We start from the raw sequence: 26,797 nt of genomic DNA, 5'->3' as shown, positions 1-26,797 counted from the left end.
TGCTAAAATTTAGAACCTGTAAGTGCCCAAAAAATTTTATATTGTCAATTCGATTGTCAAATTATTGGCAGCAATAGGTCGTCCCTTTTTTGTTCGTGCTTTTTTCTCTGAAAACCGTGTTCAATACAAAACTACATTATAACATCTGTCGCAGTTGAGTTAATTAGATTTTTATATTAATCATTTTAATATGTAATTCGGTTACGCTGTTGATCTTTTGATTATCATCTTCAAGATCAATGTTGTTTTACCTGATGTAGCTACAGTGGTTTCCATTTAAACGAAAAAATCTGTTCAAAATCTTATTAATTGCGATTTGTACATCAGCTTCACAGACTCCCGTTTTATCTATCGGAACTTATTAAACATAGCGTGGTTGTTACAAGATCTCCAGATATCTCGAATTGAATTTCACCAAGTTTCCTTCTAATATAATTTATCTCACGTAACTGGTGAGTGGAAAAATCTCTTTTTTGAGAGGAAAATCATCACGTCCGTATTTTTGTTCAGCCAAGAACTCAAAACTTATCTTTTTTAGTTTTTTGGGACACTTTTGAGACTTTAAATGCTATTCAAATCAATGATAATGAATATGATATGGGGACACGACAACATTGTGCATGCATGCATTTTTCAGCTGATGGTTGCAAATTGTTTAAAGCGGTTCAGCTTCGAAAGCGTAATATCAATTTTTTGTTACCTAACAAATACTATACCTTCAAGCAAACAACTCAGATCTTTTTTTTCTTTGAATAATTAAAAGGAGTCACCAGATCTGTAATACCTGGATAAATTTTTGGAGTGAGGTTTAATGGACACATTTTAAGTTGATGCACCGGTATTCTTGTATTCGGTTTCTGTTGGTTTTTGACAATATTGATACTACGTAAAAATTTGTTGATATCTCAAGTGGTCCCAAATCCTGCTTTTGCATTTTTGATCTAGATTTAGAACAATAAATTAAAATATCGGCAGCTGATTTATCAAGGAATATAATTCACTAAGGTTCAAATTTTCTTACAATAGTAACTACCTAACAGTATTTTCAAAATAAAATTCTTACTGAAACCAAAGTTCCTGAAAATTTCTTTTACTGCTTGTAAGTGATTTCAGGTTCAGTTGTTATCTGGTTCTTTCAGATGAACCCCAACAAGAGAGTTGAGAGGTAAACTCAACACGTGATGAACTGTTTTAAAAGTCTTTTTTAGTTGTATAAAATAGTATGTTTTTTGAAGATTTTTTTAAGCTGGAAAAACTTAGTTTTACGAACGCAAAGAAATTTTTCGTTTTTGGCTCGTCAGTAACTTGATTTTACATGATGACAAGAAAACAATAATTATACAACTTGCAGTTTGCAGCAGTAATAATTGAAGGGTTCAGTCGACCGCAAGTTTCGAAAAGTTTTAGCTGACGAAAATTCTCAAACGAGAAAACAGGAAAATTTAATAACAAAAACAAATATTAATTATTAGACAAGAGTCCGAAAAAGGCCACTGAAAAAGCAGCATTTTTATATAACTCTTTCAGCAACTCTGGTACTACGCACGATGTAAAACAATATTGCAAGAAGGAAAAAATTATCTCACCGTATGTGCGTGAAATGGCTACTAAAAGTCTGGTCTGAAACCAGTTCGTTGTTTTTTCAAATTCGATATTGATCATGTTGAATCTCCTTATTTGTGGCTCCAAATGTTATATTTTTTGCTTTATTATATCAGAAAAAAGTAAGTGGTTGGCTTGGCTCGATACTTGACAAACCAAGTTTATATTCGTCAGCGACAGTGCAGTGGTGTAAAATTTTGTTTACGTTATGCAAGCTCTTTTTTGCAATAAAATCACAGAAACTTGCATCAAAGGTAGCTCAAATTAAGAGCATTCTCCAGCAATTTCTGCTTCTATAGCTAATATTACCTACGAATAGGAAAGAAAAAAAATGGCGAACTGTTTTTTTTTAATGGTGTACTATTATGGAAACTATCGGATCAAGAATTTTTCAAACGCTGATATTTCTTAAAAGCGGAAGAAACTTCTCTTGAATAAAAATTTGGCAAAATTGGTGTATATTCATTTTTTACACTGTTGACCAAAAAACAGTAATCTGTCTTTATCAATAAGTTCACGCAATCTTGTGAGGAGAAAGCATTTTTGTGTAACAAATTTCTTACTGTAAGTGATATTCAATGGCCTATGCTGCTCTCAAACAATTCGCAAATACATTGGGCCATTTTTTGGACAATTTTTGCAGCGTCAAGATGTCTACTCCAAAATGTTGAATTGTTTGATCACGTCATAACATTCGAGTTATTTGAAGTCTCAGAACCACTTGTAAATTTTAACACAGACTCTGATTGTTGCTTTGTGCTCCTTGAATTTCCGGAAAAGAAAGAAGGCTTTTTTGTAGGGAAGACTGCTCAAGGAAAATCGCCACCATTTGACGAAGTAGCGTTCGCAAAAGCTCCGATCGACAGATAAGAAGTTTTTAACCGTGTTTTATCGAAGTAAATTAGTTATATTGATAAAACCCATCCTTTGAAATTCTAGGATCTCTAAGCAACAATAAAAATTAGAAAAAAATGTCATAAGGAAAAAAACATTAATAGTTAGACAACACTCCAATAAAGGTCACCGAAAAAGCAGCATTTTAATATTCACAATGTAAAAAAATATTGCAAGAAGGAAAAAACTTATCTAACCGTATATGCGTGAAATGGAAAACCAAAGGCAATGAAATTAAGGTTGCCGACGAAAAGTTTCAAGCGAGAAAACCGATGAATGTCATAAAGAGAACAAATAATAAAAGTCTGTTACTATGCACAATGTAAAAAAACATTTCAAGAATAAGAAAACTTATTCAACCGTAAATGCATGAAATGGTTACATCAATTTGCCCAATGTGTGTTCAAGAGAAGCATCCTCCACTTTGAGAAATATCAGCGTTTGAAAAACTCTTGACACAAAAATTTCCATCATAGTACAAAATTATTAGTACACAGTTCGCAAACAATTTTTTCTTTCCTGTTCGCACACAGATAATATTATCTATTGAGGCCAAAATTTCTTACATAGCGTAAACAAATTTTTACACTGATTTCTGGAACAAAAGTATTAATTTTTTCAAGTTTTTTTACATCAGAAAAAAATACCTGGCTTGTTTCCCTCGATACTTGACAAATTAAGCTTAAATTAGTCAGAGACCGTGCAATGCCACGGTCGCTGACTAATTTAGGCTTAGTTTGTCAAGTGTCGAGGGAAACCAGCCAGGTACTTTTTTTCTGATATAAAAAAACGTAAAACTTCAGACTTGTTTTTCCCTCCAGTACGGGGACAATTGCTTGAATGCTCATATCAGATTTTGTCGTGAGCACAAAACCGCAAAGCAAAGGAATGGCCGGGTCATGAAATTCTTGGGGATGCATTCCTGGAGCCAGATCTTCGAGAAGACAGTGCAACCATTCCCGTCCCAGCCACCACCAGTGCACTCCACCATATGGTAAATCCCGTTCTCGTTCGCAGCTTGGGTTAACATTTTTGTATCGCGAACCATTTTCTGAAAGTATCTAATAAGTTTATTACAACAATTAGGCTTTTTCTTTTCGCAAATGTATAATAAATTTATCACAACTGGTAGAAAACTATTTAATAAGTTTATCAGAACAAGAAGAATTTTTTCGCAAACATTTAAATCAAGTGAACAACAAAAAATCAAATTGTTACAAACTCTATCTTGATTATTTGAGAACCCTATATAAGTTCACTAGCTGTAATAACCAAATTGAATTTTTGGAACAGTGCATTAGCAATAATATCATTCCGGATATCACTGAAAAAAATCCGGAATGATATCATTGCTAATGCACTGTTCCAAAAAATCAATTTGGTTATTACAGCTAGTGAACTTATATAGGGTTCTCAAATAATCATTATAGAGTTTGTAACAATTTGATTTTTTGTTGTTTAATTGATTTAAATGTTTGCGAAAAAAATCTTCTTGTTCTGATAAACTTATTAAATAGTTTTCTACCAGTTGTGATAAATTTATTATACATTTGCGAAAAGAAAAAGCCTAGTTGTTGTAATAAACTTATTAGATAGTTTCAGAAAATGGTTCGCGATACAAAAATGTTAACCCAAGCTGCGAACGAGAACGGGATTTACCTTATGGTGGAGTGCACTGGTTGTGGCTGGGACGGGAATGGGTGCACTGTCTTGTCGAAGATCTGGCTCCAGGAATGCATCCCCAAGAATTTCATGACCCGGCCATTCCTTTGCTTTGCGGTTTTGTGCTCACGACAAAATCTGATATGAGCATTCAAGCAATTGTCCCCGTACTGGAGGGAAACCAGTTGTGATAAATTTATTATACATTTGCGAAAAGAAAAAGCCTAGTTGTTGTAATAAACTTATTAGATAGTTTCAGAAAATGGTTCGCGATACAAAAATGTTAACCCAAGCTGCGAACGAGAACGGGATTTACCTTATGGTGGAGTGCACTGGTTGTGGCTGGGACGGGAATGGGTGCACTGTCTTGTCGAAGATCTGGCTCCAGGAATGCATCCCCAAGAATTTCATGACCCGGCCATTCCTTTGCTTTGCGGTTTTGTGCTCACGACAAAATCTGATATGAGCATTCAAGCAATTGTCCCCGTACTGGAGGGAAAAACAAGTTTGAAGGCAAATGCGTTTCAGCAATACGGGAGACAAGAAAATGCAAGCAATTGTGGACTGGATGATGGAGGTAGTAACGAGGGCGCATACGAGAAGTGATCAATTTGGCATGTTACTGTGGGGTAAGCTTGAAAGGAGACATCAGTAAATGTCATCGGCTACCTTTCGGAAAGGATTGTAAAGGACCTTCGATTGCTAATAATTTTTATAATTATTAGCAGGTTTCAAACAAACAGGTCTTAGAGGTGTTTATTTTTAGTGTCTTTGCTAGGCCTTAAAGCCTCGCTGTTTTTGAACTAATTGACTTGAGACTTTGATAAAAATTTTCCACTGCTTCATCAATTGTTGCAGGCTGTTTTTTATCATTTTTTTGTCCATGGTCACAATTTCATCTTTTGCTCAAACGATATTTTGGAACTGATCCGAGTTAGCGCATCACCAAATTCTTCATCACTCAAAAACCGCAGCGTTTTTCAAATGGTACCACCAGCAAATCCTTGGCTTTTTGGTAATTCTGCACTTTTTTGACACCCTATCTTTTGGGATTTTGCTTACATTTTTCGAATACTATTTTGTGGACGCCTCATTTTAACAAAATTTCTCACCCGCCGTTCTTTGCTCGCGTAATTCACGTACCAGTTTGTCCACGTCTGCGGGGAAGTGCATCTCATTGTACCTGTCTCTCACAGGGTGTTTAGGTCTCAACGTTAGGACGTCAAGTACAAACTTTCGAAGTTCACTGCCATCCATTATAAAAACATACTAAGTGAGCCATACCGCAGCGGTCTATCTTGTCTCTCTAATAATTTATCAAGTTCTCCATTTGTTCTATTTTGATCCATTGCAGAGTGATTCCTTATTTTACGCCTAATAAAAGATGGCATCAGTTGTGGTCTCACCTTCTCCATAAAGTAACTCTTATCTATTTCAAGTTTTTCCTTGAATATTTTACAGCCTTTTTTAGGAGCGCAATACCTAAAAAAACTCCGGAATGATATCATTGCTAATGCACTGCTTCAAAAATTCAATTTGGTTGTTACAGCTAGTGAACTTATATAGGGTTCTCAAATAATCAAGATAGAGTTTGTAACAATTTGGTTTTTTGTTGTTCACTTGATTTAAATGTTTGCGAAAAAATTCTTCTTGTTCTGATAAACTTATTAAATAGTTTTCTACCAGTTGTGATAAATTTATTATACATTTGCGAAAAGAAAAAGCCTAATTGTTGTAATAAACTTATTAGATACTTTCAGAAAATGGTTCGCGATACAAAAATGTTAACCCAAGCTGCGAACGAGAACGGGATTTACCATATGATGGAGTGCACTGGTGGTGGCTGGGACGGGAATGGGTGCACTGTCTGGTCGAAGATCTGGCTCCAGGCATGCATCCCCAAAAATTTCATGACCAGACCATTCCTTTGCGGTTTTGTGCTCACGACGACAAAATCTGATATGAGCATTCAAGCAATTGTCTCGTACTGGAGGGAAAAACAAGTTTGAAGGCAAATGCGTTTCCGCAATACGGGGACAAGAAAGTGCAAGCATTTATGGACTGGATGATGGAGGTAGTAACGAGGGCGCGTACGAGAAGTGAACAAGTTGGCATAATACTGTGGGGTAAGCTTGAAAGGGGACATCAGTAAATGTCATCGGCTACCTTTCGGAAAAGACTGTAAAGGACCTGCGATTGCTCGTTTTTGAGAAGAGAAAATAAAATATAATTGATGCGAACAAGAAAAACCTGAAATATCAATCAGCTAAAACTTATATCAATGATGATGTGAAACCATTGCGCTCGAGAATACTGTTTTCTTTTTGAAGAGATCCTACCATCAAAACTGCCCAATCGGTGAATGAAAAATTAAATCTATACAAAGCAAATGATTCAAAAACAGTGCTAAACACATCTTATAATTTTCAAAGAGCGTTTCCGTAAATTGTTTAAAGTACTTTTAACCAGTGAAACGATCCTTTTCACTAAGGGAACCTTCTCCTTCTTCTCAAAATACTTTTCTTATTGATAGCTATAGTAATCCCAATTTAACAAATCATACTATTTTCTATGTCAACCCTCGGTCTTAAAGTAAACGTTTTGAGAAACTTCAATATCATGTCACCAAAAACTTCAAATATACAATTATTTGTGTCTCACAGAGACTTGGTTGAAGGATAAATCGAAAGCAACTCATTTCAAAATCGATAGTTCCACATTTTTCAACCACTGTAGCATTAAGAAACATCAGAGCACTAATATTTATGTGCAGGATTCTATTCAAGCTGAAGTATTCGACACGGAGTATGAAAGTATTTGTACTGCTGAAGTGTACATCTCTTTTGAAAAAATCGTCTTTTGTGGGCTGTAATTATAATTTGCCAGCCAACTCAGAAGCCAAGTGAAATTCATTGTTGAAATTGACAATCTTCTGGAAGAAATTGCTGCAAATAGTCAATGCTCACTATTAAGGGGTGATATTAGCATCGATCTACTGAAATGTACACTAAAGTTTCCACAAACCACGGTCTGGAACAAACAATTGCTTAAGCGGCCGAGATTGGTGACAGACCATTTACTCTGATTGATCATATAATATTTAACAGAAATATATTCTGAGCAGCGGAATTATTCCAACTACTATAACCGATCACTACGCTACGTCCGTCACCACGCCCTGTGAAATTTGCAGCAATCGACTCACGCATTAGTTTTCTCCATGATAAAGCTGATCTTAGCGGAATGCTGCTTGATCTCGATAGACGGTTTTCTAGTTTATAGTATTATGATGTGCCGATTGTTGACATGGAATTTTTCAAAAATATTCTTGTGTCTGTCATCCAAATTTATACAACAATAAAAAGATTAACTTCTCGTAGGAAAAGAGTACCCTCGTTTGATAATAAGTTCAGCGAGCAATAGTAGAAAGAAATAGAAAATTCAAAATGTCAAGACATCATTTAAAAAATGTTCTGGAAAATAAAATAGCCAGAAAAGTGTTCAACAGGCTAGTCGCCAATATGAAATGCCAGCATCATAAAAGTGAGGTCCTGCGTACAGTTTCACCAAAAAGCAATATCTTCAGAGTCATCAGCGAAATAACTGGTAACCGGTAGAGCGCAAACAAATTCCTCTTTGAAACGAAGGTGGCGCTACTGTTGGTGACAATGAGGCCGTAGATGATCTGTTCAATGATTACTTCAGGACCATTGCTGGCAATAAACTAGAACAATCTGATCAGACTTTGAGGAAATTTAGTTTCTCCCCAGCCGTAATTTTAATTCCTCTTTTTCCAGTGGATTATGAAGAGGCAGAGAAAAAATTTACCGCGTTCAATCCTAATAAATCTACTGGACTCGATGATATCTCTGTCAAATTACTGACATCTATGCTTCCGGTGATCTTGCCACAGTTAACTGGACTTATGGATAGTTAATTTTCCCGAGGAAGTTTTCCAGACTGTCTCAAAAGGCACGAGTAATTTTGCTTTTCCTAAAAGTGTTAATGTTTGGGGTCAGCAATTATCGACCAAGATCAATCATGCCTGATTTTAGCAACCTCTTCGACCGAGCTATGTATTCCAGATTGTATAGTTTTATGAAACAATAATTCAATGAAAAAGAATTTGGTTTTCGAACTAGATGTAGTACAGTATTGGCAGTTGCAGAGATAGTTGAGAAACTACAACTTAACATGTCAACAAATCAATTTTGTAATTTCTTTGATTTAGTAAAGAATTCGATACTGTTAATCATGATTTGATGATTGAGAAAGTGGAAAACATGGTGTGAGTGGAATCATTTTGAGTTGGTTTCGCAGTTGTGTCTTTAACCGGCCACAGATTTTGTTCATCAATGGAGTGTTCTCTTTAAAAATTAAAAATGTTTGAACTTTTATATGTTTGCGGATGATACAACACTATGGTGCAGAGAAAACTGCTAAAGTTGAAATTTTTCAGAATACAGTGAGAAAGTTTCTCTGAATCTACTCTCCTAATTGAATACGATTTATACCTTCTGGATTTACTGATTTTTTTTGAAATCCGTCAACGCTATATATCGTACTCAGTATCTGAACACCCTTAATCAGCGTGACGTGAAAGATGGCCTTACTACGAGGAGCGTCTGATCTGGCCTGTTCAGGATACCACGCCTGAATCAAGCCTGAGATAAGAATTCATTGGCCTGGAGAGGAGGCGTGCTGTTGAACTACTTGATTAGTAATGGCTTTATTGTTGATCCGGTTTGCGGAGGCGAAACATCATGAAAAATTTTCATAGATCATCTTAAGGTTTTGATAGTAAAAATGAATTTTATTTGGTACCTTGTTCCTGTATGAGTCAGGATTCTCTTTCTTTTATACTGGTCTTATCTGTAACTATTTCGGGGCTTTTAGCTTCTTTGGGACTATTGCCCATAGGAGGTACGTTTCTGGTGCTTTGGTATTTCTTTTAGAATGCACTAAATTATCTACAACGTATATCACCAAAATCAATATAATTTCTTTCTTCTACCTCGCATATATTCTCCCCATTTTCGAATAAATGGAACAATAATTATTTGGGATCTTTAGTTTCGGTTCTCTCCTCTCATATTGTTTTTTTCAATAAGTTCATTTTAGAGTTTTTAATAAATTTAGTTGAAGCACAATTGCCTGAAACTGCTTTTCAGTTAGTGTGCACCTAAATGGCTGAAACTGTTGAATTAAACAACGGACGTGTTATCCAAAATGGAACAACGGTGAATGAAAAATTAAATCTATACAAAGCAAATGATTCAAAAACAGTGCTAAACACATCTTATAATTTTCAAAGAGCGTTTCCGTAAATTGTTTAAAGTACTTTTAACCAGTGAAACGATCCTTTTCACTAAGTGAACCTTCTCCTTCTTCTCAAAATACTTTTCTTATTGATAGCTATAGTAATCCCAATTTAACAAATCATACTATTTTCTATGTCAACCCTCGGTCTTAAAGTAAACGTTTTGAGAAACTTCAATATCATGTCACCAAAAACTTCAAATATACAATTATTTGTGTCTCACAGAGACTTGGTTGAAGGATAAATCGAAAGCAACTCATTTCAAAATCGATAGTTCCACATTTTTCAACCACTGTAGCATTAAGAAACATCAGAGCACTAATATTTATGTGCAAGATTCTATTCAAGCTGAAGTATTCGACACGGAGTATGAAAGTATTTGTACTGCTGAAGTGTACATCTCTTTTGAAAAAATCGTCTTTTGTGGGCTGTAATTATAATTTGCCAGCCAACTCAGAAGCCAAGTGAAATTCGTTGTTGAAATTGACAATCTTCTGGAAGAAATTGCTGCAAATAGTCAATGCTCACTATTAAGGGGTGATATTAGCATCGATCTACTGAAATGTACACTAAAGTTTCCATAAATCACGGTCTGGAACAACTAGTTGCCTAAGCAGCCGGGATTGGTGAGAGACCATTTACTCTGATTGATCATATAATATGTAACAGAAATATGTTTCTGAGTAGCGGAATTATTCCAACTACTATAACCGATCACTACGCTACATCCATCACCACGTCCTGTGAAATTTGCAGCAATCGACTCACGCATTTGTTTTCTCCATGATAAAGCTGATCTTAGCGGAATGCTGCTTGATCTCGAGAGACTGTTTTCTTGTTTATAGTATTATGAAGTGCCGATTGTTGACATGGAATTTTTCAAAAATATTCTTGTGTCTGTCATCCAAATTTATACAACAATATAAAGATTAACTTCTTGTAGGAAAAGAGTACCCTCGTTTGATAAGTAAGTTCAGCGAGCAATAGTAGAAAGAAATAGAAAATTCAAAATGTCAAGACATCATTTAAAAAATGTTCTGGAAAATAAAATAGCCAGAAAAGTGTTCAACAGGCTAGTCGCCAATATGAAATGCCAGCATCATAAAAGTGAGGTCCTGCGTACAGTTTCAACAAAAAGCAATATCTTCAGAGTCATCAGCGAAATAACTGGTAACCGGTAGAGCGCAAACAAATCCCTCTTTGAAACGAAGGTGGCGCTACTGTTGGTGACAATGAGGCCGTAGATGATCTGTTCAATGATTACCCTAGGACCATTGCTGGCAATAAACTAGAACAATCTGATCAGACTTTGAGGAAATTTAGTTTCTCCCCAGCCGTAATTTTAATTCCTTTTTTCCAGTGGATTATGAAGAGGCAGAGAAACACTTTACCGCGTTCAATCCTAATAAATCTACTGGACTCGATGATATCTCTGTCAAATTATTGACATCTATGCTTCCGGTGATCTTGTCACAGTTAACTGGACTTATGGATAGTTAATTTTCCCGAGGAAGTTTTCCAGACTGTCTCAAAAGGCACGAGTAATTCTGCTTTTCCTAAAAGTGTTAATGTTTGGGGTCAGCAATTATCGACCAGGATCAATCATGCCTGATTTTAGCAACCTCTTCGACCGAGCTATGTATTCCAGATTGTATAGTTTTATGAAACAATAATTCAATGAAAAAGAATTTGGTTTTCGAACTAGATGTAGTACAGTACTGGCAGTTGCAGAGATAGTTGAGAAACTACAACTTAACATGTCAACAAATCAATTTTGTAATTTCTTTGATTTAGTAAAGCATTCGATACCGTTAATCATGATTTGATGATTGAGAAAGTGGAAAACATGGTGTGAGTGGAACCATTTTGAGTTGGTTTCGCAGTTGTGTCTTTAACCGGCCACAGATTTTGTTCATCAATGGAGAGTTCTCTTTAAAAATTAAAAATGTTTGAACTTTTATATGTTTGCGGATGATACAACACTTTTGTACTCTGCAGAAACTCTGGAAGACTGATTTATTGGTTCTTGCATTATTTGCCTGCAAAAGTGGATCACTTCTAATCACTTATATTTGAATGTTAAAAAATCTGAATTCATGTGGTTCTGTTAACCACTGACAGACAATTGGCCTCAAAATGAACGGTCGGAAAACTCAGATTCTGTGAAGTCCCTGGGCATTCAATTAGACAGAAAACTTTCTTTCGACGTTCATAATAATAATGTTGTAAAAGACTCGTCAAAGCATGTGTTTGCGGTCGCAAGAATCAGGAAGTTCGTGAGTAGAAACGATATCGTTCTTTATAACCGTTGCTTTATCGAACCGATAGTTCGATATGGTCTTTTAATCTATAGATGTACATCTAAGTTACGTCGTATCTATACGGTGCAGAGAAAATTGCTAAATTTGAAATTTTTCAGAACACAGTGAGAAAGTTTTCTCGGAATCTACTATCCTAAGGGAATACGATTTACACCTTCTGGATTTAATGTTTTTTTTTTTTGAAATCAGTCAACGCTATATTGGATACTCAGTATCTGAACACCCTTTATCAGCTTGACGTGAAAGATGGCTTTACTACCAGGAGCGTCTGATCTGTCCTCTTCAATAAACCACGCCTGAATCAAGCCTCATAAGAATTCATTGGCCTGGAGAGGAGGCGTGCTGTTGAACTACTTGATTAGTAATGGCTTAATTGTTGATCCGGTTTGCGGAAACAAAACATCATGAAAAAGTTCCCTAGATCATCTCAAGGTTTTGTTAATAAAAATGAATTTATTCGGTACCTTGTTCTAGTATGAGTCAAGATTCTCTTTCTTGTATATTAGTCTTATCTGTAACTATTTTTGGGCTTTTAGCTTCTGTGGGACTATTGCCCATAGGAGGTCCGTTTCTGGTGCTTTGATATTTCTTTTAGAATGCACTAAGTTATCTACAACGTATATCACCAGAATCAATATAATTTCTTTCTTCTACCTCGCATATAATTATTTGGGATCTTTAGTTTCGGTTCTCTCCTCTCATATTGTGTTTTTGTTCAATAAGTTTAGTTTAGTGTTTTTAATAAATTTAGTTGAAACACAATTGCCTGAAACTGCTTTTCAGTTAGTGTGCACCTAAATGGCTGAAACTGTTGAATTAAACAACGAATGTGCTGTTGAGAAACTACAATTTAACATGTCAACAAATCAATTTTGTAATTTCTTTGATTTAGTAAAGCTTTCGATACCGTTAATCATGATTTGATGTTTGAGAAAGTGGAAAACATGGTGTGAGTGGAATCATTTTGAGTTGGTTTCGCAGTTGTGTCTTTAAACGGCCACAGATTTTGTTCATCAATGGAGTGTTCTCTTTAAAAATTTAAAATGTTTGAACTTTTATATGTTTGCGGATGACACAACACTTTTGTACTCTGCAGAAACTCTGGAAGACTGATTTATTGGTTCTGGCATTATTTGCCTGCAAAAGTGGATCACTTGTAATCACTTATATTTGAATGTTAAAAAATCTGAATTCTTGTGGTTCTGTTAACCACTGACAGACAATTGGCCTCAAAATGAACGGTCGAAAAACTCAGATTCTGTGAAGTCCCTGGGCATTCAATTAGACAGAAAACTTTCTTTCGACGTTCATGTTAATAATGTTGTAAAAGACTCGTCAAAGCATGTGTTTGCGGTCGCAAGAATCAGGAAGTTCGTGAGTAGAAACGATATCGTTCTTTATTACCGTTGCTTTATCGAACCGATAGTTCGATATGGTCTTTTAGTCTATGGATGTACATCTAAGTTACGTCGTATTTATACGGTGCAGAGAAAATTGCTAAATTTGAAATTTTTAAGAATACAGTGAGAAAGTTTTCTCGGAATCTACTATCCTAAGTGAATACGATTTACACCTTCTGGATTTACTGATTTTTTTGAAATCCGTAACGCTATATTGGGTACTCAGTATCTGAACACCCTTTATCAGCGTGACGTGAAAGATGGCCTTACTACCAGGAGCGTCTGATCTGTCCTCTTCAAGAAACCACGCCTGAATCAAGCCTCATAAGAATTCATTGGCCTGGAGAGGAGGCGTGCTGTTGAACTACTTGATTAGTAATGGCTTTATTGTTGATCCGGTTTGCGGAGACGAAACATCACGAAAAAGTTCCCTAGATCATCTCAAGGTTTTGTTAATAAAAATGAATTTATTCGGTACCTTGTTCTAGTATGAGTCAAGATTCTCTTTCTTTTATATTAGTCTTATCTGTAACTATTTTTGGGCTTTTAGCTTCTGTGGGACTATTGCCCATAGGAGGTCCGTTTCTGGTGCTTTGGTATTTCTTATAGAATGCACTAAGTTATCTACAACGTATATCACCAGAATCAATATAATTTCTTTCTTCTACCTCGCATATAATTATTTGGGACCTTTAGTTTCGGTTCTCTCCTCTCATATTGTTTTTTTTTTCAATAAGGTTAGTTTAGTGTTTTTAATAAATTTAGTTGAAACACAATTGCCTGAAACTGCTTTTCAGTTAGTGTGCACCTAAATGGCTGAAACTGTTGAATTAAACAACGAATGTGCTGTTGAGAAACTACAATTTAACATGTCAACAAATCAATTTTGTAATTTCTTTGATTTAGTAAAGCTTTCGATACCGTTAATCATGATTTGATGTTTGAGAAAGTGGAAAACATGGTGTGAGTGGAATCATTTTGAGTTGGTTTCGCAGTTGTGTCTTTAAACGGCCACAGATTTTGTTCATCAATGGAGTGTTCTCTTTAAAAATTGAAAATGTTTGAACTTTTATATGTTTGCGGATGATACAACATTTTTGTACTCTGCAGAAACTCTGGAAGACTGATTTATTGGTTCTGGCATTATTTGCCTGCAAAAGTGGATCACTTGTAATCACTTATATTTGAATGTTAAAAAATCTGAATTCATGTGGTTCTCTTAACCACTGACAGACAAGTGGCCTCAAAATGAACGGTCGAAAAACTCAGATTCTGTGAAGTCCCTGGGCATTCAATTAGACAGAAAACTTTCTTTCGACGTTCATGTTTATAATGCTGTAAAAGGCTCGTCAAAGCATGTGTTTGCGGTCGCAAGAATCAGGAAGTTCGTGAGTAGAAACGATATCGTTCTTTATTACCGTCGCTTTATCGAACCGATAGTTCGATTTGGTCATTTAATCTGTGGATGTACATCTAAGTTACGTCGTATCTATATGGTGCAGAGAAAACTGCTAAAGTTGAAATTTTTCAGAATACAGTGAGAAAGTTTTCTCGGAATCTACTATCCTAAGTGAATACGATTTACACCTTCTGGATTTACTGATTTTTTTGAAATCCGTAGCGCTATATTGGGTACTCAGTATCTGAAACCCTTTATCAGCGTGACGTGAAAGATGGCCTTACTACGAGGAGCGTCTGATCTGGCCTCCTAAGAAACCACGCCTGAATCAAGCCTCATAAGAATTCATTGGCCTGGAGAGGAGGCGTGCTGTTGAACTACTTGATTAGTAATGGCTTTATTGTTGATCCGGTTTGCGGAGATGAAACATCACGAAAAAGTTCCCTAGATCATCTCAAGGTTTTGTTAATAAAAATGAATTTATTCGGTACCTTGTTCTAGTATGAGTCAAGATTCTCTTTCTTTTATATTAGTCTTATCTGTAACTATTTTTTTGGCTTTTAGCTTCTGTGGGACTATTGCCCATAGGAGGTCCGTTTCTGGTGCTTTGGTATTTCTTATAGAATGCACTAAGTTATCTACAACGTATATCACCAGAATCAATATAATTTCTTTCTTCTACCTCGCATATAATTATTTGGGACCTTTAGTTTCGGTTCTCTCCTCTCATATTGTTTTTTTTTTCAATAAGGTTAGTTTAGTGTTTTTAATAAATTTAGTTGAAACACAATTGCCTGAAACTGCTTTTCAGTTAGTGTGCACCTAAATGGCTGAAACTGTTGAATTAAACAACGAATGTGCTATTGAGAAACTACAATTTAACATGTCAACAAATCAATTTTGTAATTTCTTTGATTTAGTAAAGCATTCGATACCGTTAATCATGATTTGATGTTTGAGAAAGTGGAAAACATGGTGTGAGTGGAATCATTTTGAGTTGGTTTCGCAGTTGTGTCTTTAAACGGTCACAGATTTTGTTCATCAATGGAGTGTTCTCTTTAAAAATTGAAAATGTTTGAACTTTTATATGTTTGCGGATGATACAACATTTTTGTACTCTGCAGAAACTCTGGAAGACTGATTTATTGGTTCTGGCATTATTTGCCTGCAAAAGTGGATCACTTGTAATCACTTATATTTGAATGTTAAAGAATCTGAATTCATGTGGTTCTCTTAACCACTGACAGACAAGTGGCCTCAAAATGAACGGTCGAAAAACTCAGATTCTGTGAAGTCCCTGGGCATTCAATTAGACAGAAAACTTTCTTTCGACGTTCATGTTTATAATGTTGTAAAAGGCTCGTCAAAGCATGTGTTTGCGGTCGCAAGAATCAGGAAGTTCGTGAGTAGAAACGATATCGTTCTTTATTACCGTCGCTTTATCGAACCGATAGTTCGATTTGGTCATTTAATCTATGGATGTACATCTAAGTTACGTCGTATCTATATGGCGCAGAGAAAACTGCTAAAGTTGAAATTTTTCAGAATACAGTGAGAAAGTTTCTCTGAATCTACTCTCCTAATTGAATACGATTTATACCTTCTGGATTTACTGATTTTTTTTGAAATCCGTCAACGCTATATTGCGTACTCAGTATCTGAAACCCTTTATCAGCGTGACGTGAAAGATGGCCTTACTACGAGGAGCGTCTGATCTGGCCTCCTAAGAAACCACGCCTGAATCAAGCCTCATAAGAATTCATTGGCCTGGAGAGGAGGCGTGCTGTTGAACTACTTGATTAGTTATGGCTTTATTGTTGATCCGGTTTGTGGAGACGAAACATCATGAAAAATTTCCCTAGATCATCTCAAGGTTTTGTTAATAAAAATGAATTTATTCGGTACCTTGTTCTAGTAAGAGTCAAGATTCTCTTTCTTTTATATTAGTCTTATCTGTAACTATTTTTGGGCTTTTAGCTTCTGTGGGACTATTGCCCATAGGAGGTCCGTTTCTGGTGCTTTGGTATTTCTTTTAGAATGCACTAAGTTATCTACAACGTATATCACCAGAATCAATATAATTTCTTTCTACCTCGCATTGAATTATTTGGGATCTTTAGTTTCGGTTCTCTCCTCTCATAGTTTTTTTTCAATAAGGTTAGTTTAGTGTTTTTAATAAATTTAGTTGAAACACAATTGCCTGAAACTGCTTTTCAGTTAGTGTGCACCTAAATGGCTGAAACTGTTGAATTAAACAACGAACGTGTTATTCAAAATGGAACACCGGCCGAGGATGCTACAGCAGCTTTATCAAGCAGTCGCGAAGATTCACCAGCCAATTCCGATAAAATTTCAACTGATGATCAGGTATTTTTTGAATTCCATTTTGGTCATCTGCTGGTAAATGATAAAAAAAAACCAATAAACAACAAAAAACAAATATCAAATTTTGATAGGTGTATTAACGATTTCAACAGAAACAATGTCAACGAAACATCTCCCTAAACCCTATTGCTTTTCGATTTCTGGCATTTGGTGCCATTTTTTTTACTGAAGTTATTCGTGCTGCTTAGTGCCATAGCTGTCATATAGACATTTTCGAAGAAGCGGAAGATTTAAGTTTGCAATTGAAGACTTTAGGCCATTTGTAGGTATTTTACATCCTTTCTTCATATCGAAATTTTCTGTTTCAATTGTGGTTGCTCCAAATTTGAAAGTTTGAACATTAATGAGCTTATCCAAAACAGCCAGACTTGGTATCGTCTGTAATTTATAAGGTCAGTTGGACATCATTGCCCTGATTCAATTCCTCAATGGATTGCTTTTTACAGAACGTTTTATTTCACTGATCTTAAAAGAACCTCTATGCACGTTGCTATAATTTCGACGTGACCTTTACCGTGAAACCAGCTGTTGGATTTCTCTCACTGATTAACTAATTTGTTGTTACTTAGCAGTCACAATTTCAGATGTTCAAATGAGGGTCAATTTTGTTATGTTTGTTGTTTGTTTTATTTGTGGTGCTCAAGATTTCATCAAAATTTTAGCAGAAATCACTGCTAAGTATGCCCTATTGCTCCCTTGTTTTTGAAGATATCAATTCTCATTGCGTGCAAAGTTAACGCCATTAACTGCTAGTTCTGGAGAATCGTTCAGCATAATAAGTTTTGTCCGCATATAATAAACGCACATTAATGACTTAACTTATCATTCGTGAAAAAAGACTAGTTAAGATTGCGGTGACAACTATACGGTGTTTTTTTTCTGCAGCTTAGTCAATCAAGTGGTCTGTGCTCCGTGGAGCTCATTTCATATTCTTCTGGTATTTTTGGGCCCAGTTTCTTTTCTAACGGATCCATTTTTGAACTTGTGCGAAAAAAAGCATTTCGCTAAATTTATACCTGATCGAGCTCTTGGTAAGAAATCTGGAGCTCTTGACGCATATGACAATTTGATATCATGAGGAACCCCAAATGTTTTCATTACTGGTTCTTAGAGTTTCTCTTGCCTTTTATTTAGACAATTTATTGGTTCTGACTCGCAATCGAAATTCCCCATTGCGCACGTGACTAATTGCTCTTGAACGAAGTTCAAAGCAATTATTGTCAACGTGTGTGTGTTTTTTAAGCTTGACCCCTTTTCTTTTAGACTATTCTTTTGATTTGAATTTCCCGAAAATTTCAATATTTAATTCAATGTTTAATTGCCCTCAAACGAAGTTCGAAGTAATTTTTGTCAATATGTTGGTCTTTTTATTCAAAAATTTTTGCTTGAACGTTTTGACTTTTCCAGTGACTTTTACGCCCTTGACTTTCGTTGTGGGTGATCTAAATTTCTCTCTCATTCACAAGTGCCAGCAGCTGAACTAAAAGGACGACAGATCACTTATAAAAGTCAAATGAAAATCGCATCAAAATTTGTTGATTTTTAAAAACTTTTATTAGTGGTTGTAGTGGTATATATTAACCTCTAGTGACGTCATTTGAAGCCCCCATTAGTGAATCTAATTACTCTCCGCCTGAATGAAGTTGGCTGAGTAGTTGGCTGAATAGATTCGAGGCCGAGTAGTAGTTTGAGAGCAATTCTTCCGACGTTAGTCGGTTATGTTTTTGGTCCAAGTTTTAATGTTTTTCATTTCCAATTTTTGGCCCACGTAGCTCTAGTTTGTGTTACAAAATTTTGTCTGAGGAGCACCAAGATTTTTCTTAATAATCGAAAAGTTGGACAATTAAATTTTACTCGTGTTTTGTTAAAAAAATGTGAGAATATCAAGAAATAGTTTTAGAACATTCTACTAGAACGATGCTTTCCTCAAAAGAAGGTACCAGAAAACATAAAACTGAACAAATGGAGGCATAATTTGAGAGAAATGAAGAAAATACCCAACTATGTTGAAGTTGTCTAAAGTTGTGCGAAAATTGATCGAACTTCTAAGAGTCTTTAACACTTTCAGAATTGGGAATTGTTCTGTCAGCCTCTCAATGAGGATTATTTAGGCCCTCTTCTTTTTATACAGTTATAAGTATTTAGATCGTATTGGTGCGCTGTGTGTTTAATGGTCTGTTCACATGAGAAGTCAAATTCGACAGGTAATTTTAAGCACGCTGTAGTAAAAGGAACGAAAAGGCGAGTAGAACCCAAGCGTTATTTTTTTACTGCGAAGTGGAGTGAGAAATTGGTGTTTCAACAAGTTTAGGTTTCTTGAAAGGACTTTTCTTTTTACATGGATCAAATGGACTTTAATTTTGGACAAATGGACTTTGATTTTTATCTGATTTTTTATGTAATGGTTTTTCTTGGTCATACGTTGGTTCTATTATTGTTTAGTTTTATTTGTTGAATCTATCAAAGGACAGTTAACGGTTTATACGACTTAGATGCTATTTGCTTTAATAAAATTTGTTACCCGTTTTTTGTCCTATTCGTTAGTCTCATTAACGACTAGTCTTCTAGGTTCAGTAATGGGGCATGATAGAGGCTATATTGTTTTTCCAATTCATAACCGAAATTTTTTAACTGTTTAAAAGGCAAAAGAATGGTGCTTAAAAAGCAAAAAATAAAATAATAGCTGCTTCGTCACAACTTAATTGTGAAAAATCTCATCGATTTTTTCATATTGCCTAGTTTTGAAGTTTTATTGTTGTTTTACCTTTTAGTCTCAGCAATGACAGTTCTTTTCGTTTGATAATGAGGCAAAATCGATTCATTCTATTGGCTCCAGTTATTGTGTTTCTGGCTTTGAATTTAACGTCATGTTAGCGAATTTATGTGGTTTAGGTGATTCTATTGTAATGTTCGTTGTCATTTCGTTCAACCAAATAATCATCCGATCAATCACCGGCTGCCAATGAGGTGTAAATAATTGACTGAATTGGTACCGTTCATAGTTAATGCTCTGACTTTGTTCAAAAATTGTAAATCTTTGAGTTTATGCTCCTTTTTCTCTTTCGCGTTGTCTTAAAAAATGTCTCTTTAATAATAATAGTAATCGGTTGCTATTGAGTCGTATTTGGATCTATCTAAGTAGTAACTTGATTTCATAGCGGCTGTTATTTTTTGGGTTATAGGCTGCTTATTTTAAGCTATTTAAGCTACTTATAAAAGAAATTATTTGCACTTCGAGACTTTTTTTAGTATGGTCGCTTTTTCTCAAAGGGAACAGTTCATTGGCCCCTCAGTGCGGCCTAATTGCGATTAATTTATGTTTCAATTTTTGTTTATAGCTTCATTGACTTAAAAAAGGTACCATGTTTTGAAAGTTCGTTTGTTTTATCGCAATACGGAGTATGAGCTTTGTTGACTGTCATTGTTTGATGTTGCTGGAAAAGCCTTGATTTTCACTCCTCGGTTAAGTAAGTTCTTTAGATTGTAATCCGGCCATACCCTGCTATGTTTAGTTTGTTTTACTTTTCAATCACGTTTTTTGTCACGTCTTTCACGTTTGACATGTGGCTTATCTCAATAATTTGTCGCAAATTTTCTCGAATACGGTCACGGTAAAATAGTTGAATAAAAGAAAAGGAACAAACCACATGGCACTGAGACTTGATGTTTAAAGACTTAGTATGTTAAGTTATCGAAGTTGCTTAGAGTATACAGCTAATTTTTTTTAGTATTAAGCTTGTTGTTCTCAAATTTAGAGACTGAATTAACTGTTTGTACTGTTTTTTGTCATTTCGTGCAATCTGATTAATCATCCGATCAATCACCGGCTGCTAATGAGTTTTAAATAACTGACTGAATTGGTGCAGTTCATAGGTAATGCTCTGACTTTGTTTAGAAAATTGCGAATCTGTGAGTTTATGCTCCTTTTTCATCTCTCGTGTTGTCTTGTAAAATGTCTCAATACTATTAATAATAATGGGTTGCTATTTAGTCGCAAATGAATCTATCTAAGTAATGACCTGAGTTCATAGCGGTTTTTTATGGGTTATAGGCTGCTTATTTTAAGCTATTTAAGCTACTTATGAAAGAAATTATTTGCACTTCGACTTTTTTGGTCCGGTTGCTTTTTCTCAGAAGGAACAGTTCATTGGCCGTTCAGTGCGGCGTAATTGTGATTAGTTTATGTTTCAATTTTTATTGATCGCTTCATTGACTTACGTACCATGTTTTGAAAGTTCGTTCATTTTATCGCATATTGGAGCCTGAGCTTTGTTGACTGTCATTGTTTGATGTTGCTACAAAAGTATTGATTTTCACTCCTTGGTTGAGTAATTTCTTTGGATTGTAATTCCGGCCATGCTCTGCTATGTTTTGTTTTTTTTCAATATTGTTTTACTTTTCGTTATAATTTGAGAAAAATGAAGACAATACCCAGATATGTTGAATTGTCTAATATTGTGCAGAATTGATCGAACTTCTATGAGTCACTAAAACTTTCAGATTTAGTTATTGTTTTGTCAGCCTCTCAATGCGTATTTTTTTAGGGCATCCTTTTTTATATCCTTTTTTTTACAGATATAAGTATTTAGATTGTATTGGTGCGCTGTTTTTAATGTTCTGTTAACATGAGAAGTCAAATTCAACAGGTAATTTTAAGTACGCTGTAGTAAAAGGAACGAAAAGGCGAGTAGAACTCAAGCGTTATTTTTTACTGCGAAGTGGAGTGAGAAATTGGTGTTTCAACAAGTTTAGGTTTCTTGAAAGGACTTTTCTTTTTACATGGATCATATGGACTTTAATTTTGGACAAATGGACTTTGATTTTTATCTGATTTTTTATGTAATGGTTTTTCTTGGTCATACGTTGGTTCTATTATTGTTTAGTTTTATTTGTTGAATCTATCAAAGGACAGTTAACGGTTTATACGACTTAGATGCTATTTGCTTTAATAAAATTTGTTACCCGTTTTTTGTCCTATTCGTTAGTCTCATTAACGACTAGTCTTCTAGGTTCAGTAATGGGGCATGATAGAGGCTATATTGTTTTTCCAATTCATAACCGAAATTTTTAACTGTTTAAAAGGCAAAAGAATGGTGCTTAAAAAGCAAAAAATAAAATAATAGCTGCTTCGTCACAACTTAATTGTGAAAAATCTCATCGATTTTTTCATATTGCCTAGTTTTGAAGTTTTATTGTTGTTTTACCTTTTAGTCTCAGCAATGACAGTTCTTTTCGTTTGATAATGAGGCAAAATCGATTCATTCTATTGGCTCCAGTTATTGTGTTTCTGGCTTTGAATTTAACGTCATGTTAGTGAATTTATGTGGTTTAGGTGATTCTATTGTAATGTTCGTTGTCATTTCGTTCAACCAAATAATCATCCGACCAATCACCGGCTGCCAATGAGGTGTAAATAATTGACTGAATTGGTACCGTTCATAGTTAATGCTCTGACTTTGTTCAAAAATTGTAAATCTTTGAGTTTATGCTCCTTTTTCTCTTTCGCGTTGTCTTAAAAAATGTCTCCTTAATAATAATAGTAATCGGTTGCTATTGAGTCGTATTTGGATCTATCTAAGTAGTAACTTGATTTCATAGCGGCTGTTATTTTTTGGGTTATAGGCTGCTTATTTTAAGCTATTTAAGCTACTTATAAAAGAAATTATTTGCACTTCGAGACTTTTTTTTAGTATGGTCGCTTTTTCTCAAAGGGAACAGTTCATTGGCCCCTCAGTGCGGCCTAATTGCGATTAATTTATGTTTCAATTTTTGTTTATAGCTTCATTGACTTAAAAAAGGTACCATGTTTTGAAAGTTCGTTTGTTTTATCGCAATACGGAGTATGAGCTTTGTTGACTGTCATTGTTTGATGTTGCTGGAAAAGCCTTGATTTTCACTCCTCGGTTAAGTAAGTTCTTTAGATTGTAATCCGGCCATACCCTGCTATGTTTAGTTTGTTTTACTTTTCAATCACGTTTTTTGTCACGTCTTTCACGTTTGACATGTGGCTTATCTCAATAATTTGTCGCAAATTTTCTCGAATACGGTCACGGTAAAATAGTTGAATAAAAGAAAAGGAACAAACCACATGGCACTGAGACTTGATGTTTAAAGACTTAGTATGTTAAGTTATCGAAGTTGCTTAGAGTATACAGCTAATTTTTTTTAGTATTAAGCTTGTTGTTCTCAAATTTAGAGACTGAATTAACTGTTTGTACTGTTTTTTGTCATTTCGTGCAATCTGATTAATCATCCGATCAATCACCGGCTGCTAATGAGTTTTAAATAATTGACTGAATTGGTGCAGTTCATAGGTAATGCTCTGACTTTGTTTAGAAAATTGCGAATCTGTGAGTTTATGCTCCTTTTTCATCTCTCGTGTTGTCTTGTAAAATGTCTCAATACTATTAATAATAATGGGTTGCTATTTAGTCGCAAATGAATCTATCTAAGTAATGACCTGAGTTCATAGCGGTTTTTTATGGGTTATAGGCTGCTTATTTTAAGCTATTTAAGCTACTTATGAAAGATATTATTTGCACTTCGACTTTTTTGGTCCGGTTGCTTTTTCTCAGAAGGAACAGTTCATTGGCCGTTCAGTGCGGCGTAATTGTGATTAGTTTATGTTTCAATTTTTATTGATCGCTTCATTGACTTACGTACCATGTTTTGAAAGTTCGTTCATTTTATCGCATATTGGAGCCTGAGCTTTGTTGACTGTCATTGTTTGATGTTGCTACAAAAGTATTGATTTTCACTCCTTGGTTGAGTAATTTCTTTGGATTGTAATTCCGGCCATGCTCTGCTATGTTTTGTTTTTTTTTTCAATATTGTTTTACTTTTCGTTATAATTTGAGAAAAATGAAGACAATACCCAGATATAGTGAATTGTCTAATATTGTGCAGAATTGATCGAACTTCTATGAGTCACTAAAACTTTCAGATTTAGTTATTGTTTTGTCAGCCTCTCAATGCGTATTTTTTTAGGGCATCCTTTTTTATATCCTTTTTTTTACAGATATAAGTATTTAGATTGTATTGGTGCGCTGTTTTTAATGTTCTGTTAACATGAGAAGTCAAATTCAACAGGTAATTTTAAGCACGCTGTAGTAAAAGGAACGAAAAGGCGAGTAGAACTCAAGCGTTATTTTTTACTGCGAAGTGGAGTGAGAAATTGGTGTTTCAACAAGTTTAGGTTTCTTGAAAGGACTTTTCTTTTTACATGGATCATATGGACTTTAATTTTGGACAAATGGACTTTGATTTTTATCTGATTTTTTATGTAATGGTTTTTCTTGGTCATACGTTGGTTCTATTATTGTTTAGTTTTATTTGTTGAATCTATCAAAGGACAGTTAACGGTTTATACGACTTAGATGCTATTTGCTTTAATAAAATTTGTTACCCGTTTTTTGTCCTATTCGTTAGTCTCATTAACGACTAGTCTTCTAGGTTCAGTAATGGGGCATGATAGAGGCTATATTGTTTTTCCAATTCATAACCGAAATTTTTAACTGTTTAAAAAGCAGAATGGTGCTTAAAAAGCAAAAAATAAAATAATAGCTGCTTTGTCACAACTTAATTGTGAAAAATCTTATCGATTTTTTCATATTGCCTAGTTTTGAAGTTTTATTGTTGTTTTACCTTTTAGTCTCAGCAATGACAGTTCTTTTCGTTTGATAATGAGGCAAAATCGATTCAAGCTATTGGCTCCAGTTATTGTGTTTCTGGCTTTGAATTTAACGTCATGTTAGCGAATTTATGTGGTTTAGGTGATTCTATTGTAATGTTCATTGTCATTTCGTTCAACCAAATAATCATCCGATCAATCACCGGCTGCCAATGAGGTGTAAATAATTGACTGAATTGGTACCGTTCATAGTTAATGCTCTGACTTTGTTCAAAAAATTGCAAATCTTTGAGTTTATGCTCCTTTTTCTCTTTCGTGTTGTCTTAAAAATGTCTCTTTATTAATAATAGTAATCGGTTGCTATTGAGTCGTATTTGGATCTATCTAAGTAGTAACTTGATTTCATAGCGGCTGTTTTTTTTGGGTTATAGGCTGCTTATTTTAAGCTATTTAAGCTACTTATAAAAGAAATTATTTGCACTTCGACTTTTTTTTAGTATGGTCGCTTTTTCTCAAAGGGAACAGTTCATTGGCCCCTCAGTGCGGCCTAATTGCGATTAATTTATGGTTCAATATTTGTTTATAGCTTCATTGACTTAAAAAAGGTACCATGTTTTGAAAGTTCGTTTGTTTTATCGCAATACGGAGTATGAGCTTTGTTGACTGTCATTGTTTGATGTTGCTGGAAATGCCTTGATTTTCACTCCTCGGTTAAGTAAGTTCTTTAGATTGTAATCCGGCCGTACCCTGCTATGTTAAGTTTGTTTTACTTTTCAATCACGTTTTTTGTCACGTCTTTCACGTTTGACATGTGGCTTATCTCAATAATTTGTCGCAAATTTTCTCGAATACGGTCACGGTAAAATAGTTGAATAAAAGAAAAGGAACAAACCACATGGCACTGAGACTTGATGTTTAAAGACTTAGTATGTTAAGTTATCGAAGTTGCTTAGAGTATACAGCTAATTTTTATTAGTATTAAGCTTGTTGTTCTCAAATTTAGAGACTGAATTAACTGTTTGTACTGTTTTTTGTCATTTCGTGCAATCTGATTAATCATCCGATCAATCACCGGCTGCTAATGAGTTTTAAATATATGACTGAGTTGGTGCAGTTCATAGGTAATGCTCTGACTTTGTTTAGAAAATTGCGAATCTGTGAGTTTATGCTCCTTTTTCATCTCTCGTGTTGTCTTGTAAAATGTCTCAATACTATTAATAATAATCGGTTGCTATTTAGTCGCAAATGAATCTATCTAAGTAATGACCTGAGTTCATAGCGGTTTTTTATGGGTTAGAGGCTGCTTATTTTAAGCTATTTAAGCTACTTATGAAAGAAATTATTTGCACTTCGACTTTTTTGGTCCGGTTGCTTTTTCTCAGAAGGAACATTTCATTGGCCGTTCAGTGTGGCGTAATTGTGATTAGTTTATGTTTCAATTTTTATTGATCGCTTCATTGACTTACGTACCATGTTTTGAAATTTCGTTCATTTTATCGCATATTGGAGCATGAGCTTTGTTAACTCTCAATGTTTGATGTTGCTAGAAAAGTATTGATTTTCACTCCTTGGTTGAGTAATTTCTTTGGATTGTAATTCCGGCCATGCTCTGCTATGTTTTGTTTTTTTTTTCAATATTGTTTTACTTTTCGTTATAATTTGAGAAAAATGAAGACAATACCCAGATATGTTGAATTGTCTAAAATTGTGCAGAATTGATCGAACTTCTATGAGTCACTAAAACTTTCAGATTTAGTTATTGTTTTGTCAGCCTCTCAATGCGGATTTTTTTAGGGCCTCTCCTTTTTTTTACAGATATAAGTATTTAGATTGTATTGGTGCGCTGTGTTTTTAATGTTCTGTTAACATGAGAAGTCAAGTTCGACAGGTAATTTTAAGCACGCTGGAGTAGTAAGGGGAAGGAAAAGGCGAGTAGGACCCAAGCGTTATTTTTTTACTGCTAAGTTGAGTGAGAATATGGTGTTTCAACAAGGTAACGGTTATTGAAAGGAGTTTTCTTTTTACATGGATCAAATGGACTTTGATTTTGGACAGATGGACTTTGATTTTTATCTGATTTTTTTTGTAATGGTTTTCCTTGGTCATACGTTGGTTTTATTATTGTTTAGTTTTATTTGTTGAATCTATCAAATGACATAACCGTTTATACGACTTAGATGCTGT

At 34.8% G+C, this 26,797-nt stretch overlaps 1 protein-coding gene across 2 annotated transcripts in view; it reads right to left on the bottom strand.

The window, feature by feature from the left end:
• The window catches only part of LOC142358208 (reticulocalbin-2-like), a 98,889-nt gene extending 95,238 nt beyond the window's left edge, over window positions 1–3,651 (bottom strand). Inside the window, exon 1 of one of the 2 annotated variants that reach the window (XM_075409667.1) lies at window positions 3,635–3,651. The gene's annotated coding sequence lies outside the window, so the exon portion shown is untranslated. The remainder of the gene's footprint in view (window positions 1–3,634) is intronic. The other variant, XM_075409662.1, reaches the window with a different exon arrangement.
• Between the last annotated feature and the right edge of the window lie 23,146 nt (window positions 3,652–26,797).

The sequence above is a fragment of the Convolutriloba macropyga genome, chromosome 2, assembly GCF_964194025.1.
Source record: "Convolutriloba macropyga chromosome 2, txConMacr16.3, whole genome shotgun sequence".
In the NCBI taxonomy this organism is placed as follows: Eukaryota; Metazoa; Xenacoelomorpha; order Acoela; family Convolutidae; genus Convolutriloba; species Convolutriloba macropyga.
Note: the sequence above shows the minus strand (reverse complement) of the source record. Positions and strands in the feature narration are given on the sequence as shown.